Raw genomic sequence first — 15,099 nt, forward strand, 5'->3', positions numbered from 1 at the left:
TGACCTTTATGTGGTTTATACAGAAGCCTTATCTAACCACGTCTATAATTTAATTTCGATATCATTTTTGGGACACATTGTCCTAGTTGTGATTGTGAATGTGCATATTCTTCCCCTGCGGCAACTCTCCCAAATCATGACTGCAAACAACAACGTATTCTGGGTCGCTGTGGATGAATAAAAGCAATGATTAACATGGCCGCTTTGATCACCCGTGATTGCTTACTGGCCAAAGGGTTGACTCAGCAATTCTCCAGTGGCTCCCAATGGCAAATTGTAGAGCACAAACAATATGTTTGTGTTTACCATACTGGATACCAAACGGACAAAAGAGGATAAAGATTAAACACAGCCGACTCCAACTACCTAAGACGTTTGATAGTTGTCTCTTAAAGGTATAGTTTCTAGCTGAATGAAAATGCATTCATTCATTCAAAGTGAGGTTTGGAGCTACAGCTGGGCTGTGTGTCACAGCAGCACCATCACAGACACAAAACCCTTGGACCACACTGCAGGATTTCTGTGACATTTTATGTTTGTTTTGCCGCTCTATGAGGCTCTCACATTAACATTTCCATTCAAAAGCTTGAAAGAAGGCTGATGTGAAACCAATCTCGTCCTACAAAACTTCACTGGATCCCCAAAATGAAGACATTATAATGACATGTGGAAGACATTATAATGACTACATTTTAATTTGGAGCTGAATTTCTTTCATCGCTTCCTGTTTTTGACATCTCGGTTAGATAGAATGTCTGTTGCAGCTTCACATTGTGACTTCCTCTGATAAAACAGATCGTACTAGAGCACCTTCAATGGCTTTGGGATACCCTATTGTCTTTGGTATTTGTCACAGCGTCTTGTAAATACAAGCCTTGCCTATCTGTGTTTCTTGCTAAAATTGTCTTTGGTATCTAAAATCTAAGAGTTAAGAAATATCAACAGGGCAGAAAGGCAGCACAATATCAGAGTACTGTTTGTCTTGGTTCTTGTCAGTGTTGAAACCTGGCGAGGAAAAAGAAAAAAGAGGCCATAGAAAGAAACCCAAGGTATTGCAGAACAGCTGGTCTGTAAGTTTGAGCAAAATTCTCATTAATTGGAATTTTATCTCAAAACAGCCACACACACAGAATTAATAAGAAACGAGAATGCCCACAGATACGAGAAAAAAAAAAAAAAGTTGTGCGAGAAGACCGGAGGTATTCCAGCCAGATTACTGGAAAGAAACGCTTGTTCTCTCCCTCTCCCTCTCTCTCACACACTCACCTGTGCCCACTCACAGCGCAGAGTGTGTGGCCTTGTTTACTGCCAGGGGAGAGCGTGGCCACATGGGGGAGGTCATGGCGGTGAGCTTAGCTGGGCCCTGAGCCAAAGCTGAAGTGACACAGTAAGAGCGCAGTTGACCCCACGGTCTGTCGGCGCAGGTGTCAGGGGAGTGTGGCGGTGTACCCGTATACATACATGCCTCCATGTGCTGCGTCAGAGTCTATAAAACTGTGTGTGTTTGTATGCAAGTGCTCGGCTTAGGGCATGTGTATATTTGCATCAACATATGGGATGAGACGGTGTCTGTGGCTACATGCGTGTGTCTTAAGACCTGTTGACCCACTGTACTCTCAAGGACAGGGGGGCCACCACCGAGGTAACACGGCAACATAACAGGAAGATAAGGCCAACTGCCTCTGCTGCACATTCACTTCACTCCTTCTGCCGTTCCCCTCGCTTGATTCCTTTAACTGTCTCAGCAACTGGTCTCAACACACGCATGAGCACTGCTGGAAACGGGTCAGTCCGTCTAATCAGAATAAGCCAGGCAGCCACATGGGAATTGAGGGACAGGAGGAGGAGAGAGCTCCAACTGGTGTAGCTGCGGGAGGAAGATGAGGAGAGCAACCGATATCACAGGGTTCAGTTACTTAACGATGAACTTGAAACCCCTGATGTGTGATGTGTGCAGACAGTGTCGCGGGTCATTTCGGAGTCTGAATTAGGACTGCATGTTAGGGTTTTTCTTGCCCGTTTAGTTCTGAGGTGCGTAACTTCATAACCTCTAACACCCATTTCTGAGTTACCGGTAAGCGCTTTTTATTGCTGTTTCTACAACTATAAAGGAAACCAGTGGCCGTGGTGCGACAGAAGCAGACAAGGAAGTAGGAAGCCACTCTTATTGTCGAAGCAAAACACCTCTTGCGGGGAAATGAATAATAACAACAGGACGAAACGATCTCTTTGGTAAGTCTGTCAGTTTGCAATGTTCTGCTGTGCTCAGGTCACTGAGAGAATCAACTGCAGCACCGAAAGTGTGTAGCTGAAGTAAGCACAGGCGGCAACCTCCCGTTCTGGAAATTGAAGGCAATCTGGAAGTGAACTTGTACTCTTACGAAAGGCCGTCAGGGGGGCGGCGACTCTGGTTGCATGAAGAAGTCTGACCGTATAGAGGTCTGAGAAAATGTCCCTACGTGTCACTTGATTTATTACCTCAGTAAACATTGTAAATATGAGTTTATGGTCTCAATCTCTATTTTCAGGTATTCTTCGATACAGCATGATGTTCATTTAGTACATTATGGTCACATTTAGAGTCAAATAGACCATAAAGCAGGGGATGCTTTAGGGCGGGGCAACCTTCTGATTGACAGGTCGCTACCACGGCGTCTGGGAGCTTTCCGTTTTTTTTTTTAGTTTTTACAACTTTAACCCTTTCACAGTGTGTTTTCAGTTCATGAAAGTCAATTGTAATCTTTTTGGTCCTTTTACAAATGTCTTATTCAGCGGTCGATTTTACTGAGCTCCACCCTGTCGCGTTACTTCTGGTTGCAAAAAAACAAAAACAAAAAAGTGACCACGTCCACTTCTTGTGAGCAAACCTCAACGATAGAACGTTGGAATAGTTACTAATCCACTCCCCCGCAACAATAATTTCACTTGAATAAACATCTAAGCTGCATGTCTCTGATATATTTATCATGCTTGTCAAGTAGTCTGCTTATGAGAGAACTGGAAACACCTGCAAAAGGTACCCCACCGCCGGCAGCATGAAACTGGAGCACAAGCACTTAATAAATGGATAAAAATACACAAAATCAAACTCTAGCTGAATGGATCAAATAATCCTGCTTGTGCTTGTGTGTGTGTGTGTGTGTGTGTGTGTGTGTGTGTACACATCTTGTTGGAAAGAGGATGAGATCTGGATGTGTGGAGGAAGTGTGTGATATGACGTATCCGTTTCCTCCCCTAAAGCATGCCGGTTTCTATCTCTCTCTACACAGCAGCCTGTGAAACAATGACTCATAAACACCTCCCAGTGAAAAATGCCACAAGGTTCAGTAAATAACGTCACGCTTTCAAATAAATAAAACACACACACACACACTCACTGGTGTCGATCTGCCAGATTTGACAGTACCGCGGTGTTCAGAGCGGTTCAAGCAACAGCAGTACAAAGCTTTACTGAGAAGCACAGATGACCAACTCTCAAAAGTCTGCCGGTGTGCCGGTGTGCTACGTCAGAGGTGGGCACACTTGGCCGTGTGCAGGTGGAGATCATCTTTGAGCTGCCGTTAGACTCTGGAGGCTCGGATGCCTGCTAACAGATCCACAACGCAACCATTACCCGTTCACCTTGTTATTCTCATCTTGTTTTCCCTTTATCCCCCTGAAAGGCTTTGAAGGTCACAACGCTCCATTTGGATAAGTGGTGCATTTCAATACTAAGAGAAAAGCAATAAAGCAAGCTATTAAAGTAGTCATAGCTCATCAGCTACTCGTGATGAATTTCTCTGCATTCCAGCAGTCTGCTACTAACTACTACTACTATTACTACTACGACAACAGTAACAACAGCAGAGAGCTCACCACAGCCCGCCCGTGTGGCAATCAGAGAGCTACGAGCCTTCAGACATATAGTCTTCTGCTTGGCCTTTTGTCCCTTCCATTGGATCTCAATAGCCTCGCCATTAGTCCATTGATTGGACCCATGTGATGTAGATTACAAGTCAATGTGGGTGACCAGGCACAAAATGCAAGGCAGTGAATCCTTTGGTTTTTATGATCCTGTAAGACGGTCCAATTACTTCTCCATAAACGAGTCAGACAATAAACAATGCCCAGCTAGGCTTGGCGAGACCAGTGGCAGTTAAACTGGGAACCACTGCATACTAGCTGAGAAGCACTGTACGTGTCACCACCCATTTCTTCACAAGTGCAAAAGCCAGTGGGTTAGCCACGGCTTATATTACTACATGTATGCCTCGACAGGGCCTTGTAGCTTTTGAATAAATGGGGGCTATTTCCGACGGGAAGCAGAATGTGAAGTGGGGAGACAGTTGGCGAGGGATGAAGAGAGTTCCCTGCTGCGTCTTATCTGAAGTGCACTGCAGGATATCACCCTCTTCTCCCTCTGAGAGCTGCTACTTACTGAAGGAGGAGGAGGAGAGACGTACTGTAGAGTACACAGAGATTGAAACGAAGAGCATACTGTATTCTTTTGGAGATTATTCAGACATCTTGTTGTAAACCTGATTAAGGATTCATTCAAATGTTGCCATTAATTCACTTTCAATACTTCCTAATAACGATGCAATATACATTTCTGTCAATGTCTTAATGCTGAAATACAAAATTGACCAAAGTATTCAGACACTTGGCTAGTATGCTGCCAGTGGATTTTTGTTGATCCTCTTATTTGATCATCGTTGAATTATCATTAAAAACCATCTGTGGGAAATGTAGTAGACTGGACATGCGTTACAGGCACATACCTTTATATGTCTCCCTCTAGTTCCCAGTACAAGAAAACCCCGAAAGCCCTGAAGTCCAAGGAACTCTCAGTAGAGGTCCAAGACTTGTGTTGAGGAACAGATCCATGAAGAGTGTGAGAAATTATTCATCAACAAAAGCTTGCAGGAGCACAGGTGGCATCAGTGTGTAAAGGACGAAGTGTGGAAACGTCGTGATTCTACAGAGAGCCCGCCCTATAGCCAAAGTCAGGAAATGGGCAACTAGGACATTGGTCTGGCAAGTGACCAAGTACCCAACGGCCACTCAAAACAGAGTTCCCAAGTTTCTCAGCAAAAGATGGCAGATCCTATCAGAGGGACCGGCATCTCTGCTGCATTTCATCAATCAGACGGTTGAGATGGAAGCCACTTCAGACCTAACGCATAACGGCCCAGCAGAAGTTTGCCAAACGGCACTTAAAACACTGACAGCATGAGAGAAAAGCTTCTCTCGTGTGACGAGACAAAATGGGTAACTTTTTGGCCTGAATGCCAGGTTCCACATCATGCCACCATACAGTACAGCTGGTGAGAGCCACAGTTCAGTTCATTAAATGTCTAATACAAGTGCCATTCCAGCGATGCATGGTGCTTTACTGCTTTGCTGTGGGGATGGATTCTCCTCAGGGGCAGACAAAGAGCACACTCAACCAAAAGTCCATGTTTTAGGACATGAAGTCAGGCTGAACTGGCTTCAGAGGAAGTCTGAATGTCCTTGAGTGGCTCCCACGGTGAACCCCAACGAAAAAGACCACTGATGTTAACATTGGCAGAGCTTGATGGATTAGCAAGGAAGAATGGGATTATGAAAAAGGGATCGCTCGGAAGACTAATACAGAAGCTTGAACTGCTGCAGATGGTGGTTCTACAAAGTAATAAATAAAGGGTTTGAACACAATCTGTATCTACTGTATATGTTTCAGTTGTCCATTTAACTCTGTCTCGTTGAAGTCATATTTAAAAGGAGTCTGATTACTTATCAAACTGCAGGCACAAGAATGTCAGAAAGAAAACCTACAGAGTACAAATTGTTCAGAGATTGAGAAAAACAAAGACAGAGGATGACAGAGGGTGAAAGAAGAGAAAGAGAGCGAGAGCACAGACATGAGCATGTGAAAGTGAACGACTGTCACTAACAGCCGTGAGACATCTCTAATGATCTGTGGGCCAAATTTCAGGTTTACATGAGTTCTGGGGCCCTGGAGAGTCCACGGCTGCCAAGACCCCAAGACTACATGTCCCAGCTCCTCTCTGGGACCTTGAGGGATGACAGGGCATGAAGTCCACTGCGGGCTGCAGCTTTAAGTGTAATGGACTCCAGTGGTTAAACGTCAGCTCTCTCCTCTAGGGAGTCCTCGAGGGAGTCGTCGCAACAGTGTGTGATGATACTCCGTCCAACAACAACTGTTTCAGTCATTTCTCCAGTATGAAGGGAAACAATGCTCTTCAGGTGCACAAGCTAAAAGCCCCAAAATATAAAACAAATGAAACAACAATAATAGTCATCAGACTGAATGTGAAAGATCGAGGGTTTATGAATTGCATTGGTAGCATGTCGCTGTTACCCAATCAAATAAAATAGACATCTAAAGTAATCTCTACTCTCCCTTCTCTCTCAGGAAATTTAGATTGGTCTCGATCAGCTGTGGAATTTATGCCATAATGAATGCCTGTACTTTTCTGTGTGGAGGATAAACATTGTTCTATCACAGCTGGTTAGTATTCTATTTATCTGTTAAGAACATTTTGACAATCAAACTCTGACTGTGTTAAATCATCACCCAGAAAATGACGTGAAACTGTCCTAAGTGCTATTTCAGATCCATGCCAGCAGCCCTCTCCATGCGCAAGGACTTCATTTGCTCAGGGTTTGCTTATATACGATGTTTATAACAACACAAAGACACTGCATTGATTTAGTGCTCAGGAAAATGTCACGTATTGAATCTGAGATTTTCTCAGCAAACGGTCTACAGATCGCTGAGGATAAGCAAGAGATGCTCTATTGATTGAGCCTGTGACAGATTGAGCTCATCTACCAATAAATGCAAACGCCAAACTTTGGGCAGTGACGTGACTCAACACTTCTTACTTAAATAGGACAGATGGATTGACCCTCTGATTAAATAAATGACCAACTGATTACCTGACTATACTGACTGAGGTTGGTGCTTCTCTACTTAGGCATTGACTCCTGTTGATTAAGTAAGAAATGGCCGTCAAAATCCAGGCTTTGCCGTGCTATTTCCACCATTTGAAGTCAAGTTGACTTGTTCTCCCTGGTAAAGGCTGCGGCAAACCCACACACTTTTGAGTACAACATTTTGTCAGAAACGTTAAAGACATGGTGATTTGCAGGGGCTCCGGCCCCCTGCTGCTCACAGCTCCAGAGGCCCAGCTGTTCTCTACAATAGAGTCATGATTACACCTACACTGCTCGCAAGGTTCTTAGTTCCTCCCCCGGCTGTCTGCTCTCCGCTTCCAGCCCAGCAGGCATGTGATTGTACCGGCTATACGCTCACCATTTCACTGCCTGCCTCTCACGACCTTTGTACCTCCGTCACTGCCTCCCACATGTGGGCGCTTTGTTACACTGCCGCCGACGTTATTCTGACCGATGTGAGGATGTGTATCGCAAAAGGAAGAGGAAAAAGAAGCTATAGAATTAGGTGAGATGTAAAGGGAAGAAAAATATGTTAACTAAATAGGCTTTAGAAATGCATTCAAAATGTTCCTGTCTTTTGATTAGCTGCTGTCTGGAAACATCTAACAGGACACCTGAACAGCTGTTCTACACCAGAGTGCAGGGTCTGCAGAGAACTACCAGTCGCTGCTGACTCAGACCTAACCGTGGGTAAAAATGATGAACAAACTTTGGAAGATTTGAACACAGCTCACCTTTTTGGCTTTGGTAAGTTGCTATGGTGTACTGTGAGTATGCCAATACACTCTATGCCGTCCACATGTACAGGAGAAACCACAAGAACAGCTAAGAGACATCATTCCACTTCTTACTCCATGATAAAAAGTCATCATTCTGGTTCGTACAACCCTCTGAAGATAGGAAAGCAACATGTAATCCAAAGATTCTACGTCTATAGTGTCACTATGTCCCCCTTTTTCAAAACGTTTAAATCCATTTCATCAAAAATTCATAAAATAAAATTGAGCATTGAAGGGGACCCATTAAGGCTCTTAATTGAAGGGGACCCATTAAGGCTCTTAATGAGTCCCCTTCAATGCTCGATTTTTAAAAATTAATTTCTTTTGGCAAAATGAAGCCGAACATGAGCAAACATCATCATAACCCCTCAGCCGGCAGCTTTAAACAAGAAAAATGTTGACGACAAATATGCTAGAAGTTGAGAAGACTTCAATAACAAATGAATCTATCAAATTCAGGAAAATATATGAAATACACAACGATGTGATGGATATACAACACAGCCTATATCAAGAGGTGATAGGCGATGGTAATGATTTCACAGTGTGCGGCTTCGACAGAGATGCTGAAGCAGGTGAATCGCGAGAACACTTAAATTAATCATAAGGTGACACACAAAGCCATTTTTCACGTTTGAAATTAGCTTATCAATAATTCACTGGTTCCGAAACAAGACTAAGTGTCCTTCATCTGCAAGGCTCCAACAGTAAATGGGGAAAATTATACAAAAATGATTTATACTCTGCTGAAAAGCCAGAGTTTGGTTTCGCTTCCTTTGAAACTGTTCGAACTCTCCAATTAAAACATGCATCTGTTTGTGTACTGTGTATTTACTGTATAATAACGGATAGCATCCCGGATCATGCTTGCAGTACAAAGGCTTTAGGAAATGCCAGAGGTTACAGATGTTGTCAACTAAAAAAGAGATATTGAACTGTTCAGTGGTTTTCTCCAATGGTGGCAAACAGTTTAGAGGACCCAGGACATAACCTCAGAGTTCTGCCATTCACAAAGAACTCGCCCCCTTGAACTGTGTGTACCATCCCAAACTCAGAAACATCTCAACAGAAGCCCAGCCATGTCCCTGGTAAAATGAGCCATCAGGCCCAAGGGACCTATAGTAACAACTTCAAATCATAAGGCACTGCAATAATATCCACAAACCAATGAGACAGGCCTTCTCATAAAAGGTGTCTCGGAGGTCTGCCATTATAATTCCACTCATGGAAACAGTTGTGACAAGGGTTTGTTTAAAGCCCATGCTTTCCCAGTGAAAGCGAGCTGCAGTCCTCTGGTATGGACTATGTGTGGTCTGTGGTTGGTGCTGAAAGCCACCTTATAAAGCTCTTCAATCTCAGCAGCCCCACTGGTAAATCTCAGGTGGGTGATGGCATCATTGCAGCCAGAGTGCTGAATTGTATCTTGACATCAGTTTGAGCTAAGGGACAGCCAGAGTGACAACATGCAATCAGCGGATATATGTGTCCATCAGTAGTTCTAGGAATGAGGCTTCTTGGAGAGATTCCTGTGGAGCTTCATTCTGAAGCTGACGAATGGCAGCTGAGCAAGCACTCACTGTGCTTTGTACAGGCATTTCGGAATGATATGCCGTGTTGTTTAAGTATGGCTAAGCGTGAGTTGTCAGCAAAATTGAAAAAAAAAACAGTAAAAGTAAGCTACCAACCAGTGTTGCCAACTCTTTTCCAATGAAAGTAGGAAGCAGCACCAGCGCCGAAAGGTCGCTAAACGTAGCGAGAAAGTCGCGAAGTCGGCAGCACTGACAGCCCGTCCCCTTCAGGACTTCCTCCAAAGCCACTCCCCAAAATGATTATATGAATGTAAACAATGAACATGACTATTGTTGTTACTGTAGCAGAAGGGAGCATTGCCATTCGCAGGGCCTCTGTGTCCCTTTAATTACCAGGCCAATCGCAGTGGGCGGGCATCGCATAAATAGGCCGGGGATCCCCTCTGCTCCCTCCTGACGTCAAACGCGTGTCCCGCTTCCGGTTTGCCGGACATCCGCCGCTGTGCAGGTATGCAGGAATGCAGCAGCATTGTTTCTCCCGGTCATACTGGTCTGGCGTTATATTGGCTTTCATTCTTTTTTTAGACTATCTCTGGGGCTCCCCTCGTCCTGCACAGGTGATTCACCTGCGGAGCTGTCGGTGAGTCTCGATTGGGTCCTGATTTAAATATACTCTAGTGTTCTGTTGGTGACCGTGTCTTGCTTGTCTAGCTGCCGGTAGCTATGCTACATGCCCTCCTCCCCCCTTCTGGAGCCGACGCACATTGCCTGATCGGTAAGGTAATTTTATTCTGTTAGTTTATATACTTTGTGTTAATTTTCCATTTATTAATTCTATGCTATCCCGTATTACGGGGGACTTTTGGTTGGGTTCAAGCGGAACGCCGCCAGAGCTGCGGCTGCAGCTAACTCTGCGTAAATTAAGGACGCTGCTGTTTTGTGTGCTGGTGTTTTGTCTATGGGATTCGTGTACTTTGACCGGCGCTGTGTCGCCTACAGAGTCTGATGCTGCTGTTATCAGCACTGCGCCCCTGTCTTGTGCTGTTGTTAGCAGCACCCTTGTTTTAATGAAAACCACCTTTTTAGCCTGAGCCATTCACTTCGTGTATTCTGACCAACGGATGTGAAGGCCCACTCTGGCCTTTAGTGTGTCTAGATTGGGTTACTGATCACCCCCCGTGGCTGATCAGCCAACCCGAGCTATTGTTGTGTTTTCCCTTTTGCTTATTTTTTCCTTTTGTTTGATTTTGTTTTATTTCCTTTCCTGAGAACCAGAGCCTTTTTATAATTGTGTTCTTTGTCCCTGTAGGAGCTGCTAAGCCAAGGTGGTGGGGTTGGTGCTTGCAGGTGGTGGTGTCTCCCTTTGTGTGCTGTGTCGTTTGGTGTGCCCCGGGTTGAGACCCTCACGTGTGGTTGTGTGTGTGAGTGTTGTGTACACGGGTGATCGGGGTGCCTCCTCTTTCGGGATCCTCACCTGCACTGGTCCACCTCGCCACTGGTAAGCCGCAGTCCTCCTCTTTTTAAATGTATAACGGCTCTTTTAGGATTTCGTGTATAAACTGTAAACGGTGCATTGTTTAGTAGAATAAAGATCATTTTGTATTGGAACCACATCTCCTGCTCATTTGTATAATGAACCTGAGTGTCTTTGGGAACCTGATACAGATCAGGGGACAAGTGAATCTTTAGGTGCAACTCCTAGGGTGGCGTTGTTGTTGTGCGCTCTAAGACAGTTTGTCCACGTCTCGCCACATTACTCACAGCTGTCCAGCTAGCAGCGTGTGTAAGACTCCGGTGACGCACAATGAGTGCACCTGCAGAGTGCGATCAGCTAGCCCATCTGCTTATTCGATTAAGATTGGTCTTGTCAGAAAATAAATGACCGGTACTCCAATGACTGGATTGGCAGTGTTTTCGTATGCACTTCCCACACATTTGCTGCCATTCATTTCTTCTACCCTTTTCTAACGGCAGTTAGCCTTTTCCTGGCAATTCATTTGACCTCCTGGACCCAATGAATTACTGTTAAGCTGGTCATGAAGACCGAACGCAACACTTAATATGGAGGAAGTCTGTGTGTACTGTACAGAAACCGCTGGCAAAAGAATGTCTCACATTATAAGCTATTTTTATTCCATCTTACTCGTGGACTGCTTTCCTCTCTGCGGCATGGCTGAGCAATGGGCGATTTTCTGGAGAAGCACTCAGCCGAACCAAATGATTCCACACCAAAAGACAGCGAGAGTCACTTTTGAAAGGCAAGGACAGCCTATGAATTTGTGTGCGAGTGTGTGTGTGTGTGTGTGTGTGTGTGTGTGTGTGTGTGTGTGTGTGTGTAGTCATTATGTGATGTTTTCCTGTACTTTTCAGTTGTACTTTTTTTCTAAAGAGTGGCCATTTTGTGTGGTACTAGCCTCCTAAATTGCCGTGGAGGTTGGTTTAAACGGATTAGAAGGACTTAGGTTACAATTAGGATTTAGGATAGGGTCAAATTTGAGGCAGCAGTGATGGTGAGAGCAAGAGGATAGGGAATCAATGTAGACAATGGATAAGGGTGTGCGTCTGTGTGATTGCGTGTGGGGACGGGGCCTTTTATCAGCAGAGAAAAGAAACAAAGAATGTCTTTATCTCCTGATCACTCTTACCGCTGTCAGAGCTCAAGGCCGACTGCCTCCAAAGAGCCAGGACTGTTTGTTTAAATGTAAAAGTAATCAGGTCCGGCATGCCGCAGGGATCCACAGAGCCGGAGTGAGTCAGAGAGTGGCATACGGCTTGATCCCTGGGGAAGGGTACAAGGACGGGCCACGTCGGCCGGACCGGCACCCTCTTTGGACAGTTATCCATCGCAATTGAGAATACTAAAAGTGGAAGTTAATAACTTGTATTTAAAGGTGGTATCTGTAGCAATGTTGGAGCAGTGTCCTCTTGCTGCTCGGTGCCGATAGGCAACCTCCTTTAGGATATTTACTACACAAAACAGTGAGTCAGCTTTTATAACAGAAAAAGAAATGTAGAATGAAAAATGCATGTACTGTATGATGGCCCTTTTTTAGTCAGTATACATTATATGTCTCCAAACTGAGTTATAAGGGTTAAAATGGTGAATGTATATATATTATTATGTATAATATGTACTGCACAGAAGCTCGTTGGGAGATAAGCGGCACTGACGAGGACATTATACTGTGTGCGCTACACCAACACTGCTCCGGTCTTGCTTCACAAGTTGGTCATGTTGTAGGATTTAGGAGTCAGAAACCCCCTCAAGTGATTTTTATTTCTTCAGAGAATTCCATCTCGTCAGGACTCTACAGAGCAAGCATTGTGAGGGAAATGAGTGTGCAAATTATATGGACGCACTGGTGCCTATGTTTAAGTTCTGACACTCTTATTAGCAAAGCTGTACTAAACATTCAGTTAGCACTGTCGCTAACTAACCTTATTTGATGACATGCCAAAATACTTTGCTGTTTATTGTGTTGAAGTCAGTCCCCCCTGGAATAGTGCTTCCCTCCCGTATACCATACCGTTGCCCTCCACAGGTGACACTTAACATAAACAGGTTCACTTAGAGGTTAGCAATGACTCAGATATCTTTGGGTTTTTGTCATTGTAGTGCCAACACACTAAAATGACACATAAATCAGCCAATCAGACAACACATGGTTAGATATAGAACAGACAGTTTGTAAGGACATTCAGGTTTCTGACTTACCATTTTTAAGCCAATCTATCAAACGCCATCCTTGTTTCAATATACTAACAATAGCAGAAACTCTGACAGCCTGGTGGAAATTCCACAAAATCACTAACATCACTTTTGCACCTTCAAATTGTACTCCCATATGGAACAATCCTGATTTTCTAAGTCACAAGACACCTCTAAATCTCCACACATGGTCCGCTAAAGGCATCACTCATCTGAAACACATCTTCAATAATAACACCATGGTTTCATTCCCTCACTTGGTTCAGAAGTACGGCATCAGGAGCAATACATTTTTGGAATATCTGCAACTCAAATCATCCGTTCAATCCAAACTTAACATTCAGGCCACAAACCTAGAATTACCCCCCTCAACCTCAGAATTAATTAATATCCCCTCTTCAAGAAAGTTAATCTCAAAAATATGTAGAGTAATATCACAGTCTGACAAAACATCATCCATACCATCAAGAAAATGGGAATCAGACCTATCCATCACTCCTGATGCTGATTTCTGGAACCAAATCTGCAATAACATCTACTTCATGACTAAAAATACCAATTTACAACTAATACAGTATAAAACACTTCACAGAATTCATTACACCGGGAAAAAAATGTTTCAAATGGGATTCACGTCAGATATCTGTCCACATTGCACTCAAAACAGCCCGGATAGCTTTGTTCACGCCACCTGACACTGCACACCAGTTCATCACTTTTGGGAAGAAATAAGTGAGTCACTGTCTGTCTTCCTGGGCTGCCTCGTCCCTTTATCCCCTTCACGGTGCTTACTAGGAGACATCTCAACAACACATCTGAGTAAAACAAACCGCAAATTACTCCTTGTGGCCCTAACTATCGCCAAGAAAACTATCCTCATGAACTGGAAATCAAGGAATAACACACACATCGCACACTGGAGAAACTTAATGATAGAATATATTTCAATGGAAAATCTAACCTCATCCATCATATACAATACAACAGAACACCATTCCACCTGGTCATCCCTCACTATGTTTCTGCAAACGTGACACCACCCATTCTATTAATATTGAAATATGTATAGTATATATACCGGTGTATATATATATTTGTTTGTGTATTTTTTTACTATTGTTGATTTCTGTTTTGTTTTTCTTGCCGGACAACCAATTGAAACCCACGTACATGCATACATGAACATCCATATGCACACATACTTACCAGTTTTTCATTTTTTCATTTTTTTTTTTAGTTTGGTTTTTTAAATTATTATTATTATATATACGTATATATATATTTTTTTCCTCCATCTCGAAAGGCTCAAGGACATTCTCACACACACACGCACACACACACTGACTATATGATATTTGCTGGCTTTTATCCCACTGTTCTTGTCATCCTCTTGTTATGTCTATGTATTGTCTTAATATTGTCTCGTGTCTTTCAATAAAAAAATTTTAAAAAAAGAAATAAATAAAAAATGATACATAAAGCCCAATTATTGAAACTGACTCTCAAAGAGCAAAACATCCGCTCAAGTCTCCAAAACGCTCATTTTCTGCTTTGCAGCCAATGTGCAACTCAACACGCTGCACGCGGGAATCTCACATGAATTCACATCGAAACACTGCAGTTGGAAAGGCCACACCCATGGACCAGTTGGCCAATGAACAAGTCGGCGGACTAAACACTTAGTTGCTTGAGTGTCGACACATCAGTCCGGATGAAAGCACAAGAAAAAAGAAAAAGAAAGAACACGTGACTACCTGTTTACAACAACAATGGAAGCCAACAGAGCAGCAAGACACCCGTTTTCAAAACAGTTGAAAAAAATCCTCTTTCTTTTTGTCTCCATTGTGTTTTTATTCTGTTTAGAAAATGTTCTTTTCTGATTTGCAGAGCAAAATACAACAGTTGGAAATTAATGGGTGTATTGATTGATCTAAGCGTGTGGAGAACTAAATATTTCCATCAGTGTGCAGTGAGTGCTGTTCTTGTGTGTCACATTGTGTGAACCGTGTGTGCAATAAGGTAACAAAATTGTGTTTTTATGAATTATTGTATTGTTGAGAATGAAGTGATATATTTTGCAAAACATCCCAGGTGTTCTGCTTGTGTGAATTGTGTGCAGTGTTTTGACAGATAAACCCTG

The 15,099-nt window shown here is 43.4% G+C and overlaps 1 protein-coding gene across 1 annotated transcript in view; it reads right to left on the reverse strand.

Moving 5' to 3' along the window:
* cdh23 (cadherin-related 23) overlaps positions 1–15,099 on the reverse strand; it is a gene marked incomplete at its 5' end in the record, with an annotated part of 136,382 nt that overhangs the window by 85,944 nt on the left and 35,339 nt on the right. The gene's annotated exons all lie outside the window — the stretch shown is intronic.

The sequence above is a fragment of the Melanostigma gelatinosum genome, assembly GCF_949748355.1.
Source record: "Melanostigma gelatinosum genome assembly, chromosome: 12".
Classification (NCBI taxonomy): Eukaryota; Metazoa; Chordata; class Actinopteri; order Perciformes; family Zoarcidae; genus Melanostigma; species Melanostigma gelatinosum.